General features: G+C 65.8%; 1 long non-coding RNA gene across 1 annotated transcript; it reads left to right on the top strand.

Moving 5' to 3' along the window:
* Positions 1–10,306: 10,306 nt before the first annotated feature.
* LOC149521928 (uncharacterized) lies at positions 10,307–12,773 on the top strand. Its single transcript, XR_016347651.1, has 2 exons — positions 10,307–12,403; positions 12,616–12,773. It is a non-coding gene; the product is annotated as an uncharacterized LOC149521928 (long non-coding RNA).
* Positions 12,774–21,980: the final 9,207 nt, after the last annotated feature.

Raw genomic sequence — 21,980 nt, 5'->3', positions numbered from 1 at the left:
CGCACTAGCTACTGGTTCGCCCAGGAGTCCCTGGGAACCCTCAGCAGCCCCGTCTGTCAGGGTGACTCGCTTATTGCAAGTGGGGAAACTGAGGCACAGGAGGACTCGCCCAGGGCATCGGTGACAAAGCCAGGAACGGACCTCACGTCTCCGGGCTCCCGCGCCCTGGGACTCAGGCTAATACTCTCCCTGCCCCTGTGAGGGAGATGAGGCTGGGAGGGGTGCCTCGGTGTGAGGCGGGGGATGAGTCACACCCAGACAGCGCGCTGCTGGAGACCAGCCCAAGGCGGGGGAAGAGTGGAGATGGAGGCCGCGTGTGGGCCGGCTCTCTGGGGAGAGGGGAGCCAGACCACCAGCCACTTCTCCAGCTCTGCTTCGGGCTGCAGGGCCACTCCCCCAGCCCCTCGTGCTCACGGGCCTCCCGGCGCTCAGCGCAGCGGCCCGTGGCTGGAAACCGCGCGGGGGCAAAGGAGAAGGGAGCAGGGCGGGACTGGGCCGCGGAGGGGCTGGTCAGCAGGCGGGGGAAGAGGCGCCCGAGCTGCCAAGGTGCCTCTCCCGCAGGGCCGGCCCCTCGCAGCGGAGCGAGGCCCGAGGGATGTGCCCAGGACCTTGGCATGGGAAGGGCGCAGGCAGCCCGCTCCCTAAGCCTGGGCCTGCCAGAGGGGGCCACTGTCCCTTTAAAGCTGCCCGTGAGCCAGCAGCGCCGCTGAGCAAGCGGCTGCGCCCGAGCAGGTGGCCGTGGGAGGAGGGGGCGGTGGGGGAGGCAGGCAGCTGGCCTGGGGCTCGCTCGCTGCAGCCGCCTGCCCAGGCCGGAGAGCAGCTTACAGCTGAGTCAGGGCGGGCGGCGAGCCGCGCTGATTCATGCTCTGGGCAATGGAGTGAGCCGGGGGGGCGGCCCCTCCGGGGGCCTTTTCAGCCACTCAAAGCCGCCGCAGAGGGAGCCAGGGGGACTGAAGCTCCCCAGCTCCTGCTGGCACCGGAGCAGCCAGACTCGGCTGCTCCCGGCAGTACCCGGGCGGGGCCTGCATCACCCCACAGAGCACCTGCCCCCGCACCTACACTGCCCCCCTCTGGGAGACCCGGGGCTTGCACTAGTGAGGGACTGCAGAGACACCAGGCAGGGGGCTGGTACAAGGGCGCCAGCAGAGTTGTGGGGGCAGCCCGGGCCGGGATGGAGGAACTGTGGAGTGGGAGGGGGAGCCCGGGCCGGGATGGGGGGGCTGTGGGGCGGGATGGAGGAGCCCGGACCGGGATGGGGGGGCTGTGGGGTGGGATGGGGAGCCCGGGGCTGGGATGGGGGGGTTGTGGGGCGAGTGCGGGGGAGCCCGGGCCGGGATGGGGGGGCTGTGGGGCGGGATGGGGGGGGGCCCGGGGCCGGGAGGGGGGGGGCCGGGATGGGGGGGCTGTGGGGTGGGAGGGGGAGCCCGGGCCGGGATGGGGGAGCTGTGGGGTGGAGGGGGAGCCCGGGCCGGGATGGGGGGGCTGTGGGGCGGGATGGAGGAGCCCGGGCCGGGATGGGGGGGCTGTGGGGTGGGAGGGGGAGCCCGGGCCGGGATGGGGGGGCTGTGGGGTGGGAGGGGGAGCCCGGGCCGGGATGGGGGGGCTGTGGGGTGGGAGGGGGAGCCCGGGCCGGGATGGGGGGGCTGTGGGGTGGGAGGGGGAGCCCGGGCCGGGATGGGGGGGCTGTGGGGTGGGAGGGGGAGCCCGGGCCGGGATGGGGGGGCTGTGGGGTGGGAGGGGGAGCCCGGGCCGGGATGGGGGAGCTGTGGGGTGGGAGGGGGAGCCCGGGCCGGGATGGGGGACTGTGGGGCGAGTGGGGGGAGCCCAGGCCGGGATGGGGGAGCTGTGGGGTGGGAGGAGGAGCCCGGGCCGGGATGGGGGGGTTGTGGGGCGAGTGCGGGGGAGCCCGGGCCGGGATGGGGGGGCTGTGGGGCGGGATGGAGGAGCCCAGGTAGGAGGGGCTGCAACAGGACGGAGGGACGGTGCAACTCCCTTTTCCTGCAGCTTCCCTCCCCCTTTCCTGGCGGGCCCGGGGCACGTGCTGCGCCTTCCCCGGGACCTGGGCTCCAGCTCGGAGCTTCCCGGCAGGCCCCGGCTAATCCCCCCTGCCTGACCCCAGCCCGGCCCCAGGCTCGGCTCGCGCCGCCCCTCCCCCCGCGCTATAAATAGCGGCCGCATCCCGTTTCCTAAATTTTCCCGCTGACGTAGCGCTCACGTCATTGTGTAGGTTGATGCTTTTCTATGAATGAGCCGAGATCCCCGTTACTACGAGCCGGAGCCTATAAAAGCCGGGCGGGCTGCGGCGGGCGGCAGCTGCAGCGGCTCCGGCTCCGGCTCCGGCTGGGGAGCGGCCGGCGTGGGACGGTGCTGCCGGGCCAGGTAAGGGCTGCGGGCCGGGCGCTGCGGCGAGCCCGGGCTCCAAGGGGGCTCAGCCCGCTACGGGCTCACGTGGCCCGGCTGCCGCCCATTGGCTCCCCCCGGCACGTGCCGCGGGGGCGGGGGGCTGCGGGGGGGCGGGGTGACGCCCCCCGCGGGGCAGGCAGCGCGAGCTGGGGCAGGAGCTCGAGACCAGGCTCCGCGAGGGACGGGGGCGCGGCCGGGGGCGCGGGCTGCTGCGGGCTCGGCGCTGTCCCCATCTGCGAGCCGCGGGGCGAGTGCGGCGCGGGGCTCAGGCTGGGCGGGACGAGGCGCAGTTGCAGGGCGGCTGGCACAGGTTCCCTGCGGGCCCGGTGAACCCCTGGGGACGCGTCGCCCGGCCCGGCCCTGCGGGTCTCCCGCACCCCCCGCTTCGCAGTGACTCGCGGGAGTGGCTGAGGCGGGGCCACTCGCACGTCAAGGCGGCTTCGCCCCCAGCCAGGGCAGCGCAGGAGCAGCCCGCAGCCGCGGCCGGGGGGCTGGACGTGGGGGAGCCGGTGAGGCTCCCCAGTAGGACCGGAGAGACTAGCGCGTCCCGGCGGGTCAGCCCTTGCGGCTTGTCCCGCCTGCTCTGCGGACCCTCCAGAGGCACCGGCCTCGCAGGTACCGTCGCCCTCGGGCTTCTCCGGCGACACGACGCCCCGCTTCCCCGCGAGGCGTTAATCGTCGGGGCTGCCCGGCTCTGGCCGCACCCGCCCTGGCAGGGCGGGAGGTTGGACTGTCCGCAACGCCGGTCACGTGCAGAGCGGCCACACTGGTTCGGCCCCGTTGGCCACCGCTAGAGCGGAGCCGCCCGGGTCAGCATCCCGCAGGGCCGCGTGGGCAGGCTCAGCGGATCGCTGCAAACCTGAGTCCTCCGCTGCCTGATGCGCTGTGGGAGCTCTCCCTGCCCAGGAACGGCCAAGCGGCTCTGCCAGCAGCTGTGTTCCTAGCAGGGCAGGGGAGTTCCCCAAACAGAGGGCGGGGCCAGGGCAGCAGGGATCACAAAACACTGAGCAGCCCTCAGGACGGGATTGTGGGATACTGGCGGAAGTCGGTCCCTTCCAGGCCCCACTGGCGGCTCCTCAACAATAAAGGGAGGGCAGGAGAAAGGCCCCTCCCGGAGCAGGACGTTTCTTGTCCCCAGAGCTGGCTCTTTCCTCACTAGTCCCATTGCCCCAGAGCCGCTCTGGCTTGGCAACAGAAGGCAGGTTTTGGTGACAAGGTGCCAGTGGCCTTCGCCTCCTTCTCTGCGCTGCTGGGAGCCCAGCCCAGCCAGATGGCGGGTTTGTGACACTCTCAGCAACTGGATGCTGCTCCAATGGGCCCCTGGGCCTCCCTGAGCAGGCCCGTCATGCCTGGGGGGTCACTAACTGGGCTCTCCTGGTGGCGCAGCCCTTTGCCTTGAATTGCCTGAGCCAAGACCAAGGGCAGGGCAGGGCTGGGCCAGAGCCAGGGTCCCTGGGAAGCAGGAGCAGCCAGAGCCCAGCTCAATGAACCAGCCCTTACCTGGGTCTGACCCTGGTCTCTTGGGTGCCTGCTCTGCAAGCTAAAACCAGCCACCTGCGGCCCCAGGCTGGCTCTGCCACTGGGCTCCAGCTTGGCCTGCTGGGCTAGGAACTGGCAGCATGGGGTGCTGGAGGCCTCCTCAGACTTCCTGCCCCTCAGGGTCTGAGAGCCTGAACATTGAGTCGGCCATTTCCTAGCTCTGCAGCCCAGGCCGGTCCAAGGTAGACTGGCAGGATTAGGAGCTTTAATACCCTTCCCTTCGTACTAGCATTGAATGTGGGACAGACGCCCCCGCCGCCTCCTACATCCCGGGCCTCGGGGTCTGTAGCCGGGAGTTCCGTCGAGCTCCCCTGCCTGCAACCTGCTCTGCTCTAAACTGCTGCCAGGATGGGGATCCCTGGGGAGCAGGTACCAAAGTGCCGCTTCCTGGGAGTGGAAGTCAAGGGGGGATTCTCGCTAACTTAGAGCTGCCTATGCCGGGTTAGGGCAGGTTGCCAGCACTGGGTGGAGGGTTTTCATGCCCCTCAGAGGCCTGGTTCTATCAATCCAATTGCCTAGTCTAGGCCAGGCCTTGGTCTCTGGTCCCTTTGTTTCCTTGCCCCTTCTGGGGATTGCCTCTTTCAGACGGTCACAGGGGGATCATACCCCCCCCCCCCCCGTGCTCCTTGGCTTTTGCACAGCAAGCTTGGGTTTAGTCTTGCAGGACCCAGAACTGTGCAGGCGTTTGCTGGGAGAAACAGCCCAGCTGTGACCGCATGCCCTGCCACTCGCGTGTAGCCATCTCTGCAGGATGCGCCTTGAGGTCGCACTCGCTGGCCAGTAACATCCTTCGAGGTCCAGTTCCCAACAGAAGCTGCTGCTCTCCCAGGCCAGGCTGGGAAGGGGAAGCTGGTTCCTCTGGGAGAAGGATGAACTGCTGCCCCCACCAGGTGTAACTAGAGGTGACTGACCCCATGCTGGCCCAGGGCCTTTCCTTGGCAAAAGCAGGGCCAGACCTGTTAACCTCTTCCCTGGGAGCCTGTGTCTGCCCAGCTTTGACTAGAGATACCTGGCCTGCGAGTGCCCCACACCTAAGGAACCAGCCTTTTGAAAGGGAGGAGGGTCCTGACAGGCTGGGCCATGCTGGGGAGGGTTTTACCTGGAGCCAAGTGCAGCTTGAAGTTTAGCTACTCAAAGCACTTTCCCTTTTCCTCCTGTGACCGGAATGCCTTGTGCCTGAGAATTCCTTCTCCGCACTGACCCAGTGCTGGGTTTAAACCCAACTGCGGGGAACTCCAGGGGCAGTTGTAGGCTGATGCATACTGAGCAGTTATGGGGTTGAGTGTGTGGGGGGTCTCCCAGCAAGTAACTGAGGCTGGTGTCAGGGCTGTTGGCTCAGGCTGGGGCTAGACACAGGCGGTCAGAATGTGATCTGGAGGCTGCTTGGGAGAGGCTCAGGTTGTGAAGTCCCTCAGCAGAGCCTTATGAGGCACCCACTGGTCCAGGGCAGGAGGTGAGCAGCCCCTTGCTGGCCTGGAACAGGACCCCAGCGTTCCAAGGCGCCTAGGCTGTGCCATTGACTGTGGGGCATGGCAGGAGAAGCTTTTTCTTCTTCTGTTTCTTCAGCAGGAGCTTGCCAGCTCCCCAGCCATGTGCCTGCTTATTCTGACCCCTCTCGAGGAGCCAAGGTGAGCCTGGCATTGAGGTGTCTAGAATGGATGGCGAGATTCCCATTGGCTGTGTTGGTGTCAGGATATTGGCGAGACCAGCTGGGTGAACCGTTTTTATTAGACCAGCTGCATTTGGAGAGACACCCACTTTCCAGCAATGCGGGGGTGAGCAGGTGTGGGACAGGCCCCCACTGGCCTAGCTGAACACTAGGGCTGTGTCTAGACTGGCCAGTTTTTCTAGAAAATCAGCTGCTTTTCTGGAAAAACTTGCCAGCTGTCTACACTGGCCGCTTGAATTTCCGCAAAAGGACGGACGATCTCATGTAAGATCATCAGTGATTTTCTGGAAATACTATGCTGCTCTCATTTGAGCAAGTCTTTTTCCGAAAGACTTTTGCGCAAAAGGGCCAGTGTAAACACCACAGTGCTATTTTCCACAAAAAAGCCCCGATCGCGAAAATGGCAATCGGGGCTTTTTGGCGGAAAACTGCGTCTAGATTGGCCACGGACGCTTTTCTGCAAAAAGTGCTTTTGCGGAAAAGCATCCTGCCAATCTTGACGTGCTTTTCCGGAAATGCTTTTAACGGAAAAGTTTTCCATTAAAAGCGTTTTCAGAAACTCATGCCAGTGTAGACGTAGCCTAGGTGGAACCGCTCAGTAGCTACTTACACTGAGCTCAGTTCAAGGGGAAGCCGCCTGTTAACACCACAGCAGCCATAGGCCAAACAGAGGGGCTGGCAGGTCAGAGCGTTGTCATAGGCCATGGATCCAGTGTCTTAGGGCTCTGGTGATTTTAGTGGTTGCTGTGGGGATGAGGCCTGAGGGCTGGGGTGCAGACTGGCAGCTGCGTGAGGCACTTGCCAGGGGCTCTCGGCCGACTTTCTTTTAGCATTTCTCTGTGGGAGCTCCCTCGAGGAGCAGAGCGGAGGTCTGCTTTCACCCACCAGGGCCCTGGCTGTGGCCCCTTCCACAGCTGTTTTACCGAGGGCTGGGCTGAGCATACAGGGCAGGGGATGGGGAGGAAGAGTGAAAATTCCCTTCTCAAGGTCCGGTTCTGCTTGGCTGACTCTATTGCCAGCCATACAGAATCCCTCAGCTGGGCTTTGCCCCCAAGCCAGCAGCTCAGAAACGTACCTCATTAGTGAGCTGGAACACGTTTGCTCTGGAGTCACCAAGAGATAATGAATCCCAATTTGGAATAAAGCCCAATGTACAGAAAGCCAAAGCTGAAGGGATAGTCCAAGGTAAATAGGCATCAGGCTTAAAAAATAAACCTTAATTTCTTCATGCCATGCACAGTCAACCTGTGGAACTCCTTGCCAGAGGAGGTTGTGAAGATCAGGACTTTAACAGGGCTCAAGAAAGAACTAGATACATTCATGGAGATTAGCTATTAGCCGCGATGGTCAGAGATGGTGGCCCTAGCATCTGTTTCAGAGGCTGGGAATGGGTGACAGGAGGGATTGCTTGATGATTCCCTGCTCTGTTTACACCCTCTGGGGCATCTGGCGCTGGCCACTGTGGGTAGACAGGACACTGGGCTGGATGGACCTTTGGTCTGACCCCGTGTGGCTGTTCTGGTGATCAGGGCCAGGTCTTGGCAGAGGAGAGGGGCTGGTCCGCTCCGTGCCCGCTGAGTATGGGGTGGGGAGCAGCGTTCCCTCTAATCGAGGTGTGGAATAAGCATTCTGTGCAGCGAGTGGAGAATCTAGCCTGGCAGGGGTGGCTGTGAGACAAGGGAGTCAAATGCTACTTTCCAAGACAGAAAATGGGCAAAAAGCCCAGAGGTGGCAGCCAGATCCTGCTCCTGACCTTGCCTCTGCAGCGTGCTGGTGCTGAGCTGGTGGGAGAACCTGAGCAGGATGGAGCTGAGACTGCCTCCGGGGCCCCATCTGCCTGTGCCTGGCCACAGCCTGGCTCCTGCCAGCTGCCCCATATAATTGTGCAGGCAGGCACAGCGTGGGGGGCTGGGTGTTGGTGGGCCAGGCAGAGCATGGGGAGCTGGGTTTCTTCCAGCTGGGAACAGAGGACATCTCAATAGCCTCTGATGCCTCACTCAGCGCGCATAGGTGGTGACGACAGGAGCTGCCCTGCTGCCTGCCACCCCCTGGTGCCCTCCCCTGCCCTACATGGGCCATGAGATCTAGCCTGGGAGAGGAGAGTGTCTGGGGAGGCTCCTCTCCACGCCCCAGCCAGAGCATCTGGGGGAATCAATCCAGCGTCTCTGTTCTGGCTTTTGGGCCCATTTGTGTTCAGTGGGTTGGTGTTTCCTCCAAAGACTCCTGCCTCCCACCCCGCCCAATCCGTTCCCCTGGCCTGGTGCTCAGCAGATGCTGCAAGTTTCTTCAAGCAGCCTCAGCACTGCCCTGGGGTGGCAGGCGCAGAAGTGCCCCCACCTCCCCAGAACTGGTCCTCCGTCAAGCCTGTTCTTTGAGGGGGCCAACAAGCATGTGCACCGGGGGGGGGGGGGGGGGGTTGGACTTTCTGAAAACCTTGGACTCCTCGCCAAAGTTTCTTAAGCCGAGTGAGCAGTCATGGGATGAGAGGGAAGGTCCTCTCAGGGAGCGGTAACTGGCTAACAGACAGGAAGCGAAGGGTAGCAATACACAGGTCTCCCACTGGAGATGTAAATGGCAGGGTCTCCCATGGATCTGTACTGGGATCAGACCCATTCTGCATGTTCACAAATGATGGGGAAAGGGGGGTAAAGGGCCAAGTTTTCAGAGAATACAACATTACTCGAGCTAGTTAAATCCAGAGCAGACTGTGAAGTTACCAAGGGACCTCCCAAGACTGGGTGACAAAATGGCAGATGAAATTCAGTGTTGATTAATGGACAGGGGGAAATGAGTCCCAGCAATTCATGCTAAACACTGGGCTCAAAATGAGCTGTTACTACTGAAGGGTGAGCTCCTGGCATGGCTAGCCACCTGCCAACCCCACTCAGTGTGCAGTGGCAGGAGCCATTTGGAAAGCCCCAGAGAAGACCATGGCACTATAGAAATCCGGGGTATTGCCCGTATCTTGCTACTGGGTGCAGTCTGGTCTCATTTAAATAAAGATCTTAGAATTGGACAAAAGCACAGAGAGGGGCAATAAATAATTCAGGGTGTGAAACAGCTTCTGCGAGGAGAGCTGGCAAAGCCCAGGCCTGCGTCTCAGCCATGGAATGACAGATCTGCCACGGCCTGGGGGTTGTGGCGAAGGGGGGATCAGGAAGTGGGGACACAACACAAGAGCGGGGGGGTCGCCCCTGGACATGAGCAGGCAGCAGGTTTACAAGCCGTCCGTCCGTCGGGGTCTTCCCGCAGCCAGCCTGGGGAACCCATTGCCGGGGATGTTGTGGGGGCCAAAAGCAAAACTGGGTTTTAAAAAGCATGAAATCCGTTGGTGGCGGTCAGTCCATCAGGGGCCGTTAGCCCAGGGGCCGTTAGCCCAGGGGCCAGCGCTGCACCCCATGCTCTGGGTGTCCCGAAGCCTGCTGGGCAGCAGGGGACGGAGCAAATTGCCCAGTCCTGCTAGTCCCTCTAAGCACCTGGCACCAGCCACTGCTGGACCACAGGACACTGGCTGTGGCCTGCTGGTCTGAACCCATGGGGCCTCCCTATGGCTTAGGGGGCCAGCACCCGGCAGCATGTGTAGGAGCTGGGGCCTAGGCCAGCCCTGTAACTCCTAGGCGTGCACTGGCTTCCCAGCAGCATGGTTCCTTCGGGGGAGGAGCGAGGCCAAGCTCCCCATGTCACCCTGCCCAGCCCGGAGGACGTGTCTGCAGAACTCACCCATAGCTCCATGCCACTGCCATCCCCATGCCCAAGGCCGCGAAGAGCCGCTTGTGGAGACTCTGGTGAGAAGATCCCACGTCAGCGCGTCGGCACCTTGGCTCTAGACTGCTTACTGCTACGTAGCGTGAGAGACACAGTAACAGTCTACAGTCATGGCTACTGAAGCATGACAGCTGCAGCGCCTGCACCCAGCGCCACCGAGCAGCCCGGCCCAGCCCACCCGGAGTGAAAGGGCTGCAGGCAGGCAGGGGCTGTTGCTCATCCATCGCTCCATCAACCATGTAGAGGGGGATCACAGGGACGGAAGCCCCGGGCTCGTGGGGGCGAGGAACAGGGGCAGCCGTAGCCATGCCAGCGGGAGGTGCTGTAACCAGCTGCCCATGTTTGCACTGGTGGTTCCTTCCCTGCCCTGGGTTGTGGCCTGGGCTGGGGACAGAGCAGGCGATCGCGTAGGGCTCCCCCAGACCTGCAGCTGCATCTAAGGTGCCAGCTGTGCCCGCCAGCCTCGGGGCCCGCCCCCCCCCCCCCCCCAGGCTGCGTGGAGCCATCGGGCTGTGGGCAGGGCAGGGCCTGGCGTGCAGGGGGACGCCTGCCTGCTCTTTCCGTGCCTGGGGGTGGCTGGGCTGCAGGCAGTTACCGGGGGCCTAGGAGGCAGAGACACGCGGCTGGGAAAGGTCCCCTGGGGGGCTCCGACTTCACCTTTAGCTCAGGCGCTGCATCTGGTCCCCGCTTCCCCCCGTGGGGCCATTCCCCAGGGCTCGCCGGCCGGGGCGCACGGCCCTTGCCTGTCGGAGGGGGCGGCCTGGCTGTGCCGGCTGCTGTCCATGGTGCTGAGCCGGCTCGGGCCACTGCAATTGCGCTCGCGCTGCGGTGGGGCAGGTCCCGGCGGGGGGTCGCTGGAGCAGGCGCAGGGGGAAGGTTTTGTGCAGCGCTGTGAGCACATCCCCCCCCCCCCCCGCACTTTCGGTCGCCCAGCGCCCACCGCCTGCTCGGCCTGGGCCCCTGCTGCTGCTCGGTCCTCCCGCAGCCTCACAGCCCCCGGGCTGGCGCCGCTGAGCCGGCGGGCACCTGCCTGCCCGGGCGCCGCCTCCCTGCGGAGCGGGTCTTGGGCGGGACAAGCCTCGCGGCTCCCCGCGGTGTCTAAGCCGCGCGCTGCGCGCAGCTGCCCCGACGCCGGCTCCGGAGGCTGGGCGCGTGGCCTGGGCGCGTGCCCGCTCGAGGACAGGGACGGGGCTGCCTTGGGGCCAGCGGGCGGGTGTGTCCGCTCCGTGCGCCTGCCAGAGCCCGGCCCCCGCGCCCCGGGTGACGCCGCCGCGCTCAGCAGCCCCCGCTCTCCCGCCCCGGGCGCAATTAGCGCCCCCCCCGCGGCTGCGCGCGTGCCCAGCCCCCCCCTTTTCGGACACCCGCAGTGCGCCCAACCGCTGCCTCTGCGCTAGCCGGCCCCGGCCCCGCCAGGCTCGCTGCCCCGGTACTAGGAGACCAAGAAGCTACTGAGCAGGGGCTTGCCGAAGCCCCAGGACGGGCAGTGACCAGGCCGGACAGCCACGGCCACAGGCAACGAGCCCGGCCAGGCTGGAGCGCTGGGGCAGGCCAGCAAGGCAGGTCTCCCCTGGGCTCAGTCGCCCACATCGGCAGGGCCTGGCCGGTCAGCAAACGCTGGAACTGGGCAGAGGGCAGCACAGCTGGCCCCATTCCCCGCCTTTGGGCGGCCCCAGGCACTTCAGGCAGCCAGGGTGTCCCTAGTCAGGCTGCTGCAGGCCTGACCCTGTTCTAGCCTGGCCTGAGATGGGGGCTGGCCTCCCTGGTGGGAGTTAGCGCAGTCGATAAGGTTCAGAGGTTGAGGGTTCGTGTCCCACCCTGAGGGCAGCCCCCCCCCAATCTCAGCAAGGGACCTGGCGCCCCTGGAAGGTTGGGTTGGGGAAGCTGGTGGTGGCGACTGCCCCTCCAGGCGCTCTGGAACATGTGACAGGGGCTGCTGACCCCCCCCCCCCCGCGGCCCAGCAGGAGCTGCCCCACTTGACACACAGCCCCTCCCGCACTGGCTAGACCACATTGCACATCTCTTACCACACGGGCACACATGCCCAGCCAGCTCTTGGCGAAGCCCCTGCCTCCCTTGGGACCTATGGCCAGCTGCAAGAGCAACCGGCTGGCCTGGCTCACCGCATGCATGTGCTGCAGAGGAAGGTGTGTTCCATGTGCACCACAGCCATGCGTGCAGGAAGGCATGGGATGAGGAGAGGCTGCTGGATGGGGATGGGGCAGGCCGAGGGGGCAGGCCTGGTGGCCTTCCATATGCACGTGCTCCAGTGGGGGGGCCACGTTCCAGCTGCTGGCATGTTGACACCCATTAACAGGGATGATGGGCAGGCGCCCTGGCCGCTGGCTGTGCCCCAGACTCCAGGGCCATTTCCAGCTGCCCACATCCCATGGGGGTTGAGTGCACAAAGCGCTTGGAGCTGCCACTAATGCAGTGACGCTGTTAGTGCAGCATCGCCAGGGCACGCCAGTGGGACAGCGGCCTCCCAGGCCCATCAGCACAGCAGGTGCTTGGGGACCAGCAGCAAAACCTCACAAGGGCGCAACCCAGCTGCACCGGAGCTTGGCCGGACTCCCCCAGTGGCTGAGCAGGTAGGTCTGTGGGCGTGGGGAGGGAATCTGGCCCCACCTGCCCTGGCTTCCCGAGCACGTTGCTGTGCCCGCCTCTCAGCCTTGAGCAGCTGCCACTTCCCCATGCCCCTGCTGGGGTTTCCACAGTGGCCGCCAGCCTGCCTGTGGCTGGGTGCACACAAGGGGGGTGGGCAGGCAGAGGGAGGCTGCAAGCCAGGGCAGCTGTCCTGTGCTGGGCCCAGGGAGCGGTGGATGCTGTTTGGCATGGAGCAAAGCCCAGCTGCACCCGCCACCCCAGCCTGTCTCCTCCTGCTGCAGGGCCAGGGATGTGGATGGGCATGGGAAAGAGGGAGCCTAGCTGGGCACGTCCCAGGGAGAGGCGGCGCCTAGGAACTGCCCTGCCCAGCCTGAGAAGCTGCTGACTCTGGCCCCGCGAGAGCGACCTCCGGCTGATTCTAGGTGTGCGCGACCTGGGCTGCGCCTCACGGGACCCAGCTGGGTTCCCCTCTGCGCCTGGTGGGACGTGTTTCCCTGCAGGCTGTTGGGCAGGGGCCAGCACTAGGGAAGCACCGACTGGGTGGTGCTGCCCCGGCAGGCTTGTCTGGGGAGGTGGGGAGACCCGTCCGCACACAGTGGGCTCCGGGCTGATGTGTGTCTTGTCTCGCCCGCAGGTGCGGAAGGAGCAGCCCAGGCCTGTCACCCTGCTCTCCTGACACTGAACTGCGGAGGTTCCCTTGCGCCGCTCCTCGTCCGGCAGCAGGTGGCCCACACTGGTGCAGCCAGGCAGGGCTTGTACTCTCCTGCAGCCCCCAAGTGTGGGGGGGGGGAGGCAGAAAAAGGACTTGGAACCTCAAGGGCATAGCTGCGGCAGCACATGCTGGGCTTGACGCTGATTCCAGCTGGAAGATGGTGATTCCAGGCAGGAGCCTGGTGCCACCTGCTCTGCCCAGGGCGTGAGAAGGGCGATGAGCCTGGAACGGGGCAGGCCTGGTGAAGCAGGGTCTCCCCCAGCTCCTGCTGCTCCAGCCTGGACTCCTCCACCATGCAGCTGGGCTGAGGCTCCTGAGTGAGACCAGGGTGGTGCCTTGTGCTGAGCTGGGAGAGGTGAGTGGAGACCCAGGGCACAGCCTCCGGCCGCCCTGAGGCCTGCAAATCCAGGTGCTGGGGGGAAGGCTGAGGCCTCTGGAGTGCAAGGAGCAGGGGTAGGCAGGTGCAGAACTGGAGGCAGCTCTTCCCCCTCCCTGCCACGGCTCGTCTCCAGCGCACAGGCTGTGGGACTCCCTGCTGGAGGCCAGCGGGACCAGGTGGGCAGGGGAGAGGAGCTGGGTGCTACCAGCCCCATGCAAAGGGGGTGGATCCTGCTGTGCTACTATGGAGGCGCTGGAGTCCTTGTCTCCTGTATTGACTGAGCCTGTTTTGTCCCTGTCACCATGGTACCAACTTCTCCTGCCCACGCCCATGTCTCCAGGGCAACCGTGGCTTTAGATTGTTACTGTGTCTTGTGTTGGTAACAGTCTACAGCCATGGTCGCTTGGGCCAGACGCACACTCCTCGGGGGCTGGAGCCCTGGTCCCCTCTGCAGACACATCCCGCCTGCACAGCCAGGAGCAGGCAGCTGGCCCTGTGTGGAAGGGGCCTTCCAGCCACTGCCACCCGCCCACAGAGACCGGCCGGGGGGGCAGTGCCCACTTGCTCTGCGGGGAGGGGCTGCCCCTGTGGTGTGGCGGGGAGGACTGTGGGGGGGGCAGTGCCCACTTGCTCTGGGGGGAGGGGCTGCCCCTGTGGTGTGGCAGGGGGTCTGTGGGGGGGGCAGTGTCACACTTGCTCTGGAGGGAGGGGCTGCCCCTGTGGTGTGGCAGGGGGTCTGTGGGGGGGGCAGTGCCCACTTGCTCTGCAGGGAGGGGCTGCCCCTGTGGTGTGGCAGGGGGTCTGTGGGGGGGGGCAGTGCCCACTTGCTCTGCGGGGAGGGGCTGCCCCTGTGGTGTGGCAGGGGGGGTCTGTGGGGGGGGCAGTGTCACACTTGCTCTGCGGGCAGGGGCTGCCCCTGTGGTGTGGCAGGGGGTCTGTGGGGGGGGGCAGTGTCACACTTGCTCTGGAGGGAGGGGCTGCCCCTGTGGTGTGGCAGGGGGTCTGTGGGGGGGGCAGTGTCACACTTGCTCTGGGGGGAGGGGCTGCCCCTGTGGTGTGGCAGGGGGTCTGTCGGGGGGGGCAGTGTCACACTTGCTCTGGGGGGAGGGGCTGCCCCTGTGGTGTGGCAGGGGGTCTGTCGGGGGGGGGCAGTGGCTACACTAGTGAGCCAGGCATGGACTGAGGGCAGCATGGGGGTGTTTCACAGGGGAAGGGATGTAGCCTGCTGGCTGTCAGTGGCACCAGTGCAGACAGGGGCTGTGTTGTGGGCTGGGGGGGGGCGGCTGGTATGGGCTGGATGGGAGGAGCCGTGGTGCAGGTTGGGTGAGGAGGGGCCATCGTGCGGGTTGGGCGGGAGGGGGCCCTGGTGCGGGCTGGGCCGTGGTGCAGGCTGGGCGGGAGGGGGCCCTGGTGCAGGCTGGGCGGGGAGAGGGCCCTGGTGCGGGCTGGGCTGGGCGGAGCCGTGGTGCGAGCTGGGTGGGAGGGGCCCTGGAGTGGGCTGGGCTGGAGGGGGCCGTGGTGCGGGCTGGGCGGGGAGGGGCCATGGTGCGGGCTGGGCTGGAGGGGGCCCTGGTGCGGGCTGGGCGGGGAGGGGCCGTGGTGCGGGCTGGGCGGGAGGGGGCCCTGGTGCGGGCTGGGCGGGAGGGGGCCCTGGAGCGGGCTGGGCGGGAGGGGGCCGTGGTGCGGGCTGGGCGGGGAGGGGCCCTGGTGCGGGCTGGGCGGGGAGGGGCCCGTGGTGCGGGCTGGGCGGGGAGGGGCCCGTGGTGCGGGCTGGGCGGGGAGGGGGCCGTGGTGCGGGCTGGGCGGGAGGGGGCCCTGGAGTGGGCTGGGCGGGGAGGGGCCCTGGAGAGGGCTGGGCGGGAGAGGGCCCTGGTGCGGGCTGGGCGGGGAGGGGCCGTGGTGCGGGCTGGGCGGGGGCCCTGGTGCGGGCTGGGCGGGGAGGGGGCTGGGCTGGAGGGGGCCCTGGTGCGGGCTGGGCGGGGAGGGGGCCCTGGTGCGGGCTGGGCGGGGAGGGGCCCTGGAGCGGGCTGGGCGGGAGGGGGCCGTGGTGCGGGCTGGGCGGGAGGGGGCCCTGGAGCGGGCTGGGCGGGAGGGGGCCGTGGTGCGGGCTGGGCGGGAGGGGGCCCTGGAGCGGGCTGGGCAGCAGGATGGCTGTAGGGTGTCCGCTGAGGAGGCGGAATGTGTTGCAGAGTGAACTCGTTTCCCTTGCCTTGCGGGCTCGGATTTGCAGGAATCACTTGGGCAGATGGGCCCGGATGTGCCCAGTGCAGGGCAGCAGGATCACCTGGAGAAGCCAGCTGAGACAGGCAGGCGCCCCCGTCGGGCATGCATCATACAGCACTAGGCCTTGCTCACCTGTCTGCTGGAACGGGAGAAGAGACAGGCCGCCCCTTCTCCTTAGCTCAGTCACCCAGAGCAGAGGACGGAGCCACAGATGGGACCCGTGGCTACTCACTCGGGAGCCCTGAAAGCGCCGGGCCGTGTCACCGTGGGAAATGAGCTTCGCAGCAGCAGAGCGCTCATGCCGTGGGATCGGCTTTGCTGCCGCGGGGCGTGGAAGGGCCAGGGATTTCCCTTGCCCAGAAGCTGATCTCACCTATGCAGGCTGCTGGGCCCTGGCTTTCCTGGCTGCAGGGCTGGGGTCTCTGAGTGGCGGAGTGAGGCTCTCTGAGGGAAGGGAGCAGAGCCTGCACTGGGTTCGTAGCCAAGGGCTGTGCTGGTAGAGTCCATCCAGGTCTGCACTAACCCCCCCCCGCCTCAGTGTGCAGCCCCTGGAGTAGTGTCCGGGTGCCGCGCCGCGCTTGGGGCTGTTCTCAGCTGGGCCTTGCCTGTCCGGGCCTTGGCCCAGTTTCTGCGGAAGTGCAGGGGCCGTAGGGCACTGGTGTCCCCAGGGTACCAGTCAGCCTGGGGGCAGATCTTAGGGACGTACCCACCCAGTATTCTGCCAGGAGCACTGGCTGTGGGAGAGATGTGCCCTGGCGGGTCTGCAGGGTGCTGGACCGCACGGCTGAGTTCTTACCTGGCCTTCCCCAGCTCTGGGGTGCTGCAGTGCAGGGTGCTTCCAGCCTCCCAGAGCAGTAGGAGTTCACCTGCAGATTCCAGCTCTCACCGCACGTAAACTCTTACTGTTTGGGGAGACCCAAGGCCAGGGGGGCTGCGCAAAGTGCTCGTGCTGCTGCCTTAGGCCAGGCCAGGGAGAAGAAACGATTAATGCAGGGCAGGGGTCCCTGGCCCCCCACTCCCACCTATACTCTTGCCTTCTGCCTCCCCCACGCCAGCGAAGACACTGTGCTCATGGCTGGGGTCTGGCAAGGAAACACCATGCACAGGGGACCAGACCCACCGGCCGGCTCTTGGGGCCTTCGGCCGCAGAGCTGGGAGAACAGCTGCTGCCAGCCCAGTGCAGTGCTGCCCTCGGGTGGCGCAGGGAAGACCTGCATAGGCCCAGTGCTGCTCCGCTGGCCTGCAAGCAGGGACCAGAACCCCACTGCAGCTAATGTGACCAGCAGGCACTGGCTGGGATGGGGGCTTGGCACAACAGACCAGGGCAAACCTGTGAACTTGCCCATTGTAGGGCCCAGGGACATGGCCAAGCAGGGGCAGCACTCTCATGGAGGGGGCTTGGGTGTCGTGAAATCCTGCTCCTTCTACAGGCCAGACACCTTGCCTATGGCATCCCTGGAGAGCAGGGGCCACTTTTCCAATGGAGACAGGCTACACCGAAGGCAGCCCTGCCTTGAGCGGGACGGATCAGGGCGGCACAGCCCTGCGCCTCTCTGCGCGTGCCGCTTGCAAGGAAGTTACACTGCCGTGTGACGGCCAGGCGACCCAAGCTGGAGAGAGCACAAGGCGGGTCCCTAAAGCTGCTTTCGTCTGGTTTCCCTTGTTGCAGGCAGGAGCCATAGTGCTCAGCCCTGGCCCTGGCTGCCTGGATGGGGAATGGCGTGGGGGTGGAGTGCTAGCCAGGGGGAGAGGGGCTTTCCACCAGAGCAGGGCTGAGTACGGCAGGGCTCCAGGGGAAGGGGCTGCAGCTGGGGTCCTTCGGGGCAGAGGCCATGACTAGCTGCAGGACTGACCGGCAATGTGCCGTTCCCCATGCGCCCACATGTGGTAGGTGGCAGCCCCTAGGGCCCAGATCCCACCCAGCAGGCCCGGAGGTTTCCCAGGGCAGGGCTCAGATTTCTTCCTGCTGCATCTGGAAGCAATTCCCAGCCCTGCTGGAAGGAGCCTCTTGCTTTGGCAGCCGCAGGGAACAGGCCGTCCCCAGCACAGGAAGTGCCTGCTCGGCTCGTCAGCACTGCTGAGCAGAGGCCAGGGCTGCCTGGAGCCAGGTCTCCGGCTCCGGGACTGTCCCACATGCCCCCAGCCCAGGCTCGACTCACTGCGCATGGGGCTGCCCCAAGGGGTGGAGGGTTTCTACCACCCTATGGGTACAAGGGCCCTGGCACGCTCCACCCAGGGGACTGTGTGGGGGGGGGAGAAGCAATGGACAAGGGACAGGTTCTGGAGGCTGCCTGGAAGGGGGGACAGGCTGAGGCCAGGACCAGCCTCACCTGTGGACTCCTTGCAGGGAGGGACCAGCCCCTGGGGCTCTGTGAGGGGGGGACAGACCCCCCAGGGCTACATGAGGGGTCCAAGCAGCCCCCAGCTTAGCCCCCAGCTTGGCCCCTTCCTCTGAGCACAAGCCTCTCCCCTGCCTTGCTCTCTCCCCCCGCCTGGGGCAGCCCCTTTCCCCACAGGGCGGGAGGGAAGGGGGCCGCTCCGGCCAGGCGGAAAGCAAAAGGGGGGGCATGGCTCTGCCCTTCACGCCCTGGGACCGGGAGGGGGAGCCGGCCCGTCCAGCGGCTCCCATGGGGGCAGGCGGGAGGGGGGGGGCAATGCAGAACCGCCCCCCGCCCGCGCCCCCCGCCAGCGCAGCCGCGTCCACCTGCCCCCCAGCCCCGCTTGCCTGCTGCGCGCTCCGGGCGCGCCGGCGGAGGTGCTGGAGCAGGAGCCGCCGGGGGCCCGGCCCGACGGGCACTGAGGGCGCTTCCTTTCGTCCCGCCGGCGGGGCCGGGCCAGGCGAGGGGGCGGGACGCGCAAACAGGTTGCACAATCCGAGCGGGGGGGCAGCCCCCCCTCCGGACCAGGCGCGCGCCCTGCCCGCCCCCTTCGCTGAGCGCCCCCCCCCTCCAGGCCAGGCGCGCGCCCAGTCCCCCCCTTTGGCGGAGCGCCCCCCCCCCCCGGCCCCGCCCGCCCTGCCCGCCCCCGCCCAGTCCCCCCCCCTCCAGGCCAGGCGCGCGCCCAGCCCCTCGCACCCACAGACGCTGCAGTTAACACTCATTTGCATACGCGCGCCCAGTCCCCCCCTTTGGCGGAGCGCCCCCCCCCCTCCGGACCAGGCGCGCGCCCTGCCCGCCCCCTTCGCGGAGCGCCCCCCCCCCTCCGGACCAGGCGCGCGCCCTGCCCGCCCCCTTCCCCCCCCCCTCCAGGCCAGGCGCGCGCCCAGTCCCCCCCTTTGGCGGAGCGCCCCCCCCCCCCCTCCGGACCAGGCGCGCGCCCAGTCCCCCCCTTTGGCGGAGCGCCCCCCCCCCGGACCAGGCGCGCGCCCAGTCCCCCCCCTCCAGGCCAGGCGCGCGCCCAGCCCCTCGCACCCACAGACGCTGCAGTTAACACTCATTTGCATACGCTAATCGCCCCCCCCCTCCAGGCCAGGCGCGCGCCCAGTCCCCCCCTTTGGCGGAGCGCCCCCCCCTCCGGACCAGGCGCGCTCCCAGTCCCCCCCCACCGGACCAGGCGCGCTCCCAGTCCCCCCCCCCCTCCAGGCCAGGCGCGCGCCCAGTCCCCCCCTTTGGCGGAGCGCCCCCCCTCCGGACCAGGCGCGCGCCCAGTCCCCCCCTTCGCGGAGCGCCCCCCCCTCCAGGCCAGGCGCGCGCCCAGTCCCCCCCTTTGGCGGAGCGCCCCCCCTCCGGACCAGGCGCGCGCCCAGTCCCCCCCTTCGCGGAGCGCCCCCCCCTCCAGGCCAGGCGCGCGCCCCGTCCCCCCCTTTGGCGGAGCGCCCCCCCCCCGGACCAGGCGCGCGCCCAGTCCCCCCCTTCGCGGAGCGCCCCCCCCTCCAGGCCAGGCGCGCGCCCAGTCCCCCCCTTTGGCGGAGCGCCCCCCCTCCGGACCAGGCGCGCGCCCAGTCCCCCCCTTCGCGGAGCGCCCCCCCCCTCCAGGCCAGGCGCGCGCCCCCCCCCCGGACCAGGCGCGCGCCCAGTCCCCCCCCTCCAGGCCAGGCGCGCGCCCAGCCCCTCGCACCCACAGACGCTGCAGTTAACACTCATTTGCATACGCTAATCGCTCCGGCAGCCGCTGCGCGTGCACAGCACGGCCCGGGGCAGCACGTGGCGCCCCCAGCCCGCGCCTCCGCACGATCCCTGGGCACCGGCGCAGAGCTGCCTGCGCGGGCCACGTGGGAGCCGCTCAGCCCGGTGCTATGGGTCGCCGGCTCGGGCCCCGCCTTGCCCTCCTGCAGCCAGCGCGCACGGCGAGCCCATAGGCGGGGCTGCAGGCTGCACCCGGAGTCCTCATTCGTACCTCGGTCTGGTGGCCAGTGCAGAGGAAGTCACGTAATGGCTGCTGGGCCTCAGTTTCCTCGTACAAAGCCAGGGAGAAGGGGAGGGTACCACTTGTAGGGTCATGAGTTCTTTGGGAAGCTCTGGGTGCCATTGCAGGGTGGCCAGGTGCCCCTGCTTGGAGATTTTAAGCTTGCAGTATCCTTGGATCCTGCCCCTTACCCAGTCTCCTGCTGTAGTCCAGTGGTCACCAACCAGTAGAGCAGGATCTACCAGTAGATCTTGGAGCCTCGGACAGGGGATCCTGACTGGTTTGGCCAGGAAGCTCTCAAGCACTGGCACTTCAGTTGCCCCTCCACCCACTGTCATGCTGCTCCTGCCCTCTGCCTTGCAGCTGCCCCCCTGGGAGCCTCCTGCTTGCTGTGCAGGTTGTGGGAGGGCGAAGGGGGGGGCTGATGTCAGGATGGGTACCCCATCTCCACACTGAGAGAAGGGGATGGAGGGAGCTTGGCAATGCAAATCTGTCTCACACAGTGTGTGTGTCTTTCATTCTCACAAACACACACTGGCCTTCACTCTCCTCTCCTGACCCAGTGGGGGTTGTTGTTACTTCTACTGCTTGCAAAGTGGGTTGTTTGGGTTTTGACTGGTCTGTGCATTTCAGCATTTTCATTTCTCTTACGCTTAAATTCAATTCTTTGAGGAGTGAGTTCTAAAATGCCGAACCAGTCATGGCTGGAGTAATTATCCTTATGGTAATTGCTGCTCCTGGAAGTGGCTGGCATGTCCCTGCAGCCCCTGAGAGAGGCAGAGCAGGGGGTCTCCACATGCTGCCCTGGCCTGCAGACACCGCTCCTGCAGCTCCCAGTGATCAATAATGGGAAACCGTGGCTAGTAGAAGCTGTGGGCTCAGGGCCTGTGGACGAGGGGCAGCACATGGAGTCACTGCTGCACATGCCAGCTGCTTTCTGGAGTGGTGCAGGGCCAGGGCAGGAGCAAGCTGCCTTAACCCCACTGCTCCTCCACCCAGAAGCCGTCTCAGTTAAATGGGGCCCAGCCAGAAGTTGCTTTCTGAACCCCAGCCCCAGCCCTGAACCTCCTCCTACACCCAACCTCCTGCCCAGACATGAGTCCCCTTGCACCCAAATGCCTTCTCAGATCTTGCACCCTGAAAGCCCTCCTGGATCCCAATCTCCTGTCCTGGGCTAAGCCCAGAGCCCCTCCTACACTCCAACCCCATCCCCCAGTCCAGCCTGGTGAAAGTGTGAGAGGATGGGGGAAGCAGGGGGATGGAGTGAGCAGGGTGAGGCCTCGGAGAAGGGGTGGAGCAGGAGCAGGGCCTCTAAGAAGGGACGGGAAGGAAGTGGGACAAGAGGATTTGAGGTTGAGGTAGATCTTACATTGCACTTAAGTTGCAAAAGTGATCTTGTGGTTAAAAAGGTTGGAGACCACTACTCTAGTTTGAGGGCCTCTAGGGCAGGGCAGCCCTACCACTCCTGGGCTACATCTTGACTGGCATGATTTTCTGCAAATGCATTTGCGGAAAAGAGCGTCTAGATTGGCACGGATGCTATGTGGGGACAGTGTGGCTGTTGCCCAGGGAGGAGGATGCAATTAAGACGTGGGTTAGCTTAACAGAATACAACCCAAGAGCTGTTTGGAAAGTCTGAGTGTGAAAAGCAAGTTGGCAAGCTGAGGGGCACTGGACGGTTCTGTCTCTGGCCACAGGCAGCTGGGAAGTAATTGGAGTGATGGCAGGTCTACGAGACCGGTACGTGAGCCTGTGCTGCTGACAATCTCCAAAGGCACATGGCCATCCATTGCACCTGGAGGACCACCCACAGGGACAAGGGCTTGGTGAGGAATAACCCTTCTTCTGGGGAAGGCCTGGTAGGTCTGAAGATGGAGAGTGCTATTCTACTGTCTGCCACAGATGAGCTGTAAACAGGAAATACATTACACCACAGCTTAGTGATGCTGTGCATATCCAGCCACATTCCAGGGCTTCTGCCTCACCTACTAGACAGCAAGCTTGCATCTCTCCCACTGAGGCAAATCATGAAGTGGGCTCCCTGTGTGATGCTTACTGTGGGGAAGGGGGGCGGTTAGGCCTTCTTGGTATTGCTCAACCCTGACATTAAACTTGATCAGAGATGGCCAAGCTATTATCAAACCAGTCCATGAAGGGCCCCAAGGCTGCTCCAGAGAACAATTTGGGATTTTCCCCTTTTCCTAACACTGGTCTCCAACTCAATAGCGGTGGCTACGTCTAGACTGGCCCCTATTACAAAATAGCCATGCTAATTTCCAACTTTGGAATAGGGAAATCCGCGGGGGATTTAAATATCCCCCGTGGGATTTAAATAAACATG

Source organism: Pelodiscus sinensis, chromosome 21, assembly GCF_052426305.1.
Source record: "Pelodiscus sinensis isolate ZL-2025 chromosome 21, ASM5242630v1, whole genome shotgun sequence".
NCBI lineage: Eukaryota > Metazoa > Chordata > Testudines > Trionychidae > Pelodiscus > Pelodiscus sinensis.
This window is presented reverse-complemented; position numbering and strand designations above follow the sequence as displayed.